A 7,500-nucleotide genomic window follows, 5' to 3' on the forward strand; every position below is an offset into this window, starting at 1 on the left:
CTACGCATAAACTACTCTGAGTTTCCTCTAGTGTGGCTAGTTTCGAGCACGTCGTATAAAAGTGACGGCTTTGGGCACAGCTGAGAACATCATGGCGTATGTTCCTTAACTATGCAACACTCCGTCGAACAGTATTGATGTCGGCCTTTCATTGATTACCTCCTCTTGCGAGGCGTCATTCTTTCCCTTCTGACGGGCTCTAAGTAATTTTCTGGCTCCCAGACCTTATATATGTTAATGTGGATGTCTTTATATGCGGGTCTGATTAACTTACGACTTCTCGTTTTAAACCACTTTTTTATTTATTTTTTGCCAGTCTAGTTTATATCACTTAGAAGGTTACTTTTCAGACGCGCAAGTGTTAACCAGTTAGGAAGTAGATGAAAGAGAAGAATCACGGGACAATATGCTGTTAAGTATAATCATGTTTAACAAAATCACACAATGGGTGAAAGAACCAACAAGATATAAAGGCAAGGTATTGATCTTGAATTAACTTGATACAATTGAACCACTGATGCAAATGAACGACTTAAAGAAAGTGAGCATGTAGTCCTCGGTTCTATTTTGAAATTAGGAAAGGCAAAAGCAAGAAGAAGGCACAGAAACAAATGAGATACAATTTTGGAAAAGCAAACTGTACAGGACTGAAAAGGTACTTTGAAGAAGAGGATTGGAAATAGTTCAATAAAACAAGAAAAGAAATGGATTCTTCTAGGAAAAAAACACGTGCTAAAAATGGGTGGACCAGAATAACAAAAATGACTGATTAGATAAAGATATAAATAATGAAACCAATGATAAATAAGGCATAGGAGATGTGGCGAAAGAGAGAGAAAAAAGAAAAGAAAAACAGAAATACACAATAGTTAGAAAAGAAGTTCATCACTCATTAACAAGCTATATAAATCATTAGTTCGTCCACATTTGGAATATGCTGTTTCCGTATGGTCACAGAATCTCATTAAAGACATTGACAGATTGGAAAAATTGCAACGGCGAGCCACAAAACTGATTCCAAATATAAAAATATATCGTACGAAAATCGACTATAACATATGAATCTGTTTTCCCTAAAAAGCGTAGACTCAGAGGTGACTTGATACATATCTTTAAGATTCCAAAGGGAATTGATAACATCAAAAGTGACAAAATTTTCACACCGAATGAGAATCCGACAAGAAACAATGGTTCCAAACTGCCAGGGAATCGATTTAATTTGGAAGTGTGTAGAAACAACTTCGCCAGCCGTGTGTAGTTAATGAATGGTATAAACTTCCTGCAGAAGCAGTGCAATGTAGTTCAGTTCGGAACTTTAAGAATCATTTAGATAAGCAATTAAGCAAGATGCTATAATGACTGTCATTTATTTCATATTTGTTTATTTCTTTTGTTATCATTTGTCTGTTTGTTTATTAATATTTGCTTCTCATTTATTATTAGTTATATGTGAATTTATTATTATTTACTATTTACCTGTTTGTTATTTAACTATATCTATGTATTTATTTTAGTTATTATTATTTACTTTATTATAGTTTTTATTTATCTATTTATTCATCTATCATTGTTATATATATATATATATATATATGATATGTGTAAAGATAACCTAAATCGTTCCATAGATATGTAGATTAAACACTGAAACAAGGAAGGAATATCAAATTGGTCTGTGAAAGAAACAGGTTGTTACAAAGTTCCACCATGATTTTTTTTTATTCTATTGTAATTCAAACGAAATGAAAAGCAAAAAAGAAAGTAAAGAGGTTTGATATAATGATAGCAACCTCACTAATCACTAATAAAAGCCTTGTGTTTTGATGACTGCTATCACACTCCTGAAAATCGTTATCAAACTCTGGATAAGCTCAATTATATTTACTGTTTCACGGTGGCGTTCCTTCACTTTGAAGCAATGCACACTCATGGTGTATACGGTCGATGGCGCGGTGGATTGTTGGAACCACCTGTGTTGCATTTCCGAGGCCCAAGGACGCTGGCACTGAGGCAGACAACCTGATAGGTCGATAATGCCTCACATTCTATAAGCCCAGGGCAGTTGGACTTAAATGAAATGCTCTGACAAGGTGGATTGATTAAACCACTTTGTTTTCATGTGGTTTGAAATGGAGGCCGTGACGGTTGAAAATAGGACTACACAGGATAAGTGATGATTGTCATGTGCTTGGAAACCTTTACCTCTCCCTTTGATATAGCCTACAACGTAGAAAGGAACGTGTATATATATATATATATATATATATATATATATATATATATATATATATATATATATATCTATATATATATATACATATTTATATACATATACATAAATGTGTGAGTGTGTATGTGCATTATGTGCATGTATATTGTCTGTAGTTATGAAACTTATGAACTGTTGCACATATAAAGATTGCATGATAATCATACATGTTCAAGTATTTTTTAATACATTCGTAGAACCTCTGAACATTCTACAACTCATAAAATAAAACAACTATATGTTTAAACTTTTTTACAGTATGACCCATAAAAGGTCACAAACTGCTTAGCCAAAGCATAGTTTCTGAATTACGAGGTCTTGTAATGTTGTGGGTACAGCCTGGACGTTACGGAAACCATAATGCCGAGCTTTTTATCATTCTTTGTTGCATATATACATTGACTGTATATTCGACTTATTTATGCTTAATAAATACTTATTGATATTATGTAATTAATGTTTTTTAACTCACAAGGCACTTATGATTTTATATTTTGGTTGGGGATGAATTTCGAGATAGTAATAATCTCGTACTGAGCTTGTAAGATATTTAGTTTATTTTGAAAATGGCAGTAATAACCTTACCCAGGCTGTGTATATACAGTACTGTAAGAATAAAGTTTGTAATAGGTTCAAATGTTGGTAAAATTATACATTTATTTATTTATCTATTTATTCATTTTTACATAAAGCTGCCAGAAAAGCAAGAAATATATATTTTGCATTTTATATTTTACCTCATATTCAAGTGAGGAATTGGCAAATAGGATAATGCAAAATGTCTTTATTCAACATACATTTATTACACGATCGATCCATTGATTACGTGTTGTATTGTGTAATGCTACGGTTACACTAGTCAACGAATGGGTTGGATTCCAACAACTCAGATGGATTTCGTCCAAGGCTGGAGGATTTGAATTGGAATCCAAGCCTAGGAACGCCCAGCCTTGGAAGAGATCTGAGAAAGAAAAAATGAAGATATATGTTAACAGAATTCATATTTACGACATATTTGAAGAAATCTAACTCATTCAGTAACAAAAGATTGATTATTCAATATTATAAAATTATATTGAAATAGAAAAGAAGTCTTATGGAATGTATATTGTGGCAATAACCAAACAGTCGTTAGACTACCGCTGTAGAGTAAACATTACTTTAAGGTATTTATTTTCCAAGAATATGGATCCTACTGGTCACGCGTGTATGGGCGTTATCGTATACTTCTAAATGAACAGGTAAGTGGAAGGATGTTTGGAACCATATATACTTCCCTCTTTTGGGCATTTCTAAAATTCGCAAAATCTTCAATATTCGACATTACAACGCATTTCGATAATCCGCCAGAACCCAATTCTGGTATCCGGAAATTTCCAGAATTCGGAACTTTTCGCTCCGAATACTGGATATTTCATAATCTTAAATACATGCCATTAGTCAGAATTGTCTGTGCTGAGTGTTTGTGGTAACGCCCAAGAAGTGGCTGGAGGTTTGGTGACACACTAATTTACCGTTCAAGGAAAGATTGTACGAGTAATTTGGCTTCCGAGAGGAATGGTACCTTTCCTTTTCTTCTAGCTGCAGTCAGACGATTTCATTCTTGCGTGACCCTTTCCATAACATGTTCGCCTCTTCCTCTCTCTCACTCCCTCAGTTTCTCTCTATTCCTCCTCTCTCTCCCATTCTCTTTCTCCCTCCATTCCTCTCTCTGCCTCCCTCTCTTTCTCTCGCCCTTCTCTTCTTCAGATCCCTTTCTCTCTAAAACTTCTCATTCATCTCTCTCTTCCCTTTTCTCTTTTCCTCTCTCTCTCTCTTCCTGTACCCTTCTATTTCGCGCTTCCAAAGCTCACATTTCTCTCTTTCTCTCCTCCCTCTCTTTCTCTACTGCTTTCCTTGTGCCACTCGTTCTTTCTTTATCTGTCTCTTTCTCCCTCACTTTCTCTGCTCAACTCTCTTATTCTGTTACTCTCTCCCTTCTTTCACAAAAACACACTTCTTGTCTCGTCCCTCACTCACTCTCCACCCCATTCTTCCCCGACCCTCCATATTATTCTCTACCTTCATTCTGTTATCCTCTCCCCTTGTCTCCCTCTTTTCCCTTTACCTCCACCTCTCCCCCACCTTTTCGCTTTCTTTCGCCCACACTTGCGTGTACACCATCCAACCTGACTGAAGAACGTTAGCTGTAATAAAGCCGATCAATACAATGGGAGTGACGTCTGAAGTAGCCAGGGTCCACAGGGAATCCACAAGTTTGTCAAAACATTCTTGCTGACGCCTCTGTTCGTCGGACACATGAATTTATTCCTTCACGATCCTCAATTCATTTAAACATAGCCAAGACATAAGCCTATAATATTCCTCATTAGGTGACCTAAGTTCTCTGCGGAATGAAAAGTGTTATGAGACATGGGTATTTAGAAATAGATCCAAAGAGAAAGTTGCATGAAAGAGGGGTTTTCCACACAATGGTGTATGGAACAGAGATCTGGAACCTAAGAGAGCAAGAAAGGAAGAATCCGAATGTTTTTGAGGTGAATGTTTAAGAAATGTGAAAAGTGTTACGAGAATGGAGAATAAGAAGTCTAAAGGTGAGATATATTGTAGGACAAAGGTGAGAAGATAATTGTCGGGAAGGGAAGATCAGGATATTGAGATAGTTTGAGCTGATGAAAAAAAAAATGGATGAGGAAAGACTAGCTGAGTATGGAAAACAAAAATGCACGGAACGAATTTGAAAGCAAGAGGGAACGTGAGGTGGGTGGATGGGGTGAAAGGGGGCTTTGGATACGCGTAGAATGTCTTCAGAACCTGGAAGAGAGGGGCCCAAAGAGCTGACCTTCCCGTCTGCTTGATAAAGTATTCGGAATGGATCAGGTGAGTGATGTGATGAAGGAATGTGTCGAAACCAGCTCCTGCTGTGCAGCAGGTCCCTGTTGCATCGCCTTTGACCTGAGTAGTGCGGCGGGAGACAGGGATGACCTTCATTCCAGTGGTGTTGAGATGGGGGGAGGGGGTTGAATGGGTTGTAATTCTTGATGGTATGGGTGTGTGTTGTGACTCTGTCACCCCCCGTTATTATGGGGAAAGGGCCTTTGGTAAAATGGTATTGGTATGTCGTCAGCAATAATTAACCAGCACTTCTATCCTTGGCGAGAATATCACACTAAAGAGGTGGAGTTGTAGAGGAGAGTTATTGAGAGTAACAGAAAACAGGTAGAGTAGGAGTTGGAAGTTATCAGCATTCTTTTTTACTTGAATTTTATTTCAAATCATCAAAACAATGCTGCGTGACTCTGGTCCGTGGAGGGTGCCACTAAAGTCCTGACTGTATTAGATTTACGCAGTCAGTGCCCCGTACCGTGACTGGTATAATTGTGAAATTTGGGTGAATTAGTTTCAAGCCATTTTCTTTTTTCGAGAATAATGTGTTTACCTACTTATGCCCATATGTTCCATTCCGGAGATTTGATTCTACGATTTTATTAATCTGAGAGAGAACTTCGGACACAAAACCCTAAACTGTTGGGATATCCTACTTTTGAACTGGATGTAATTGTTTGACGTCGATCAGATCAAAATCTAAACGAATTTGTCCGCATGTGCCTAGCGTTAGCAAAATAGAAATCCGTGGAGTGGAACAGACTCAAATGCGTTAAAAAAACGCAGCACAATACGACAACGTAATTCGATAAATGTGATTCAGATGGCTTTTTGCGTTCCTCGAAAACCTTGTACGATTGTCGACATTTATCTTTCTTGGTAAAAGTGAGCGATACAAGGGTGTGACTTCCTCTACCTTTCTGGTTCTTTCGACAATACAAATGACCTCTATATCACAAATAACCCGCTAGTCGCGGTTATGGTTTGCAGACTTTATTATCTGTTTACATAAACGTCTTCAAATGCATCTCATTAATTATATAAATACCAAAACATTTTCAGTTAACTAGAGTTGCTGTACTTCATTACCACGTATTCTTAATAGCATATAAGTTTGTCACAGTGTTTAGATTTACTGATTATAAATACAAATCCCAGACTTAGCAAACTGAATTTTCTCGGGAAAGGTCATAGAAAAAAAAAAAAAAAAAACGACGACCGCCGCACGCCCTCTCCATGACATCATTTCCTTTCTTGCTGCAACAGCGTGAAGATATTTTCGCTCGCTAATGTCATCGTTTGTGATTTTGTTTGATGTATTATTCGTTCTTGGAGCATCTGTGCATTTCAGAAACACTTTTAGGTATGTTAACTCACTTACCCACCATTTTTTTTCCAAACGGCTATTATTCGGCGAGTTGTGCCGTAAGATTAGTTTTGGAAAACATTCTACATGTGTCCTTCATTCTCCCTAACGTGTGATGGCCGTTAACAACACCCCTATGATTCTGTAAAGCTATCCATTCGGGGGATAAAGGTTGCTCCTCTCCATCCTTCCAAAACATCTTTATTTAACCAAGACTAACTCAGTCCCGTGACCACAAGGGGGCGTTGGGTTGGTTGGGAATAGCATCACACCAAAAATATCAGTAGTCCACCACTAGAAGTGCTAAGAACAAGTAACGATAATAACAATAATCATGGTAGCAATGTCATAAATAATAAAACATAACACTTAGATAATAAGATATCATTAATGAACACTGTACTGTCATACTTTTGTAGTGTAATAAAAATTGGTTCATTACATATTCATAGTTTACGTTCAAGTAGATACATAAGTAAGTGGAGAAGTATAACAAGTAAAGTTCTATTTACCATATAAAAGAATTCATGAAACAGTTTTGATAAAATAAGAATATTCTAAACGTGGGGTGCTTTCACCACACTTGGTAGTTGCACACCAAAATAGATTTTCACCAACATATTTGACAAAACTAAAATACACAGTTTCTATCTTAATTGCAACATCATTTGGTATGGAAACATATTCATTCACATCATAGCTCAAATAAAAGTATAGAAAACAAATAGATATTTCACGCCGTTATGAAGTTATCAAGACATGCACTATTAGTAAAAAAAAAATGGAGTAACGGTGAATTGGTTTGTGGTCGTTATGTATTCACTTGCCTAATAGTAATATACATGAAAGGACCTACACTTGTGAGGTAGCGTCTTTTTCTCCGATTATATTATCATATTTAATTTTGAATTCACTTTAGGTTTTCAAATCGGACAGCTGCCATTTAAAAAGGTGAAGAGAGCTTGCTGTATGGCAGCGG

The sequence above is a fragment of the Oratosquilla oratoria genome, chromosome 30 (genome assembly GCF_046742065.1).
Source record: "Oratosquilla oratoria isolate Oo_2021 chromosome 30, ASM4674206v1, whole genome shotgun sequence".
In the NCBI taxonomy this organism is placed as follows: domain Eukaryota; kingdom Metazoa; phylum Arthropoda; class Malacostraca; order Stomatopoda; family Squillidae; genus Oratosquilla; species Oratosquilla oratoria.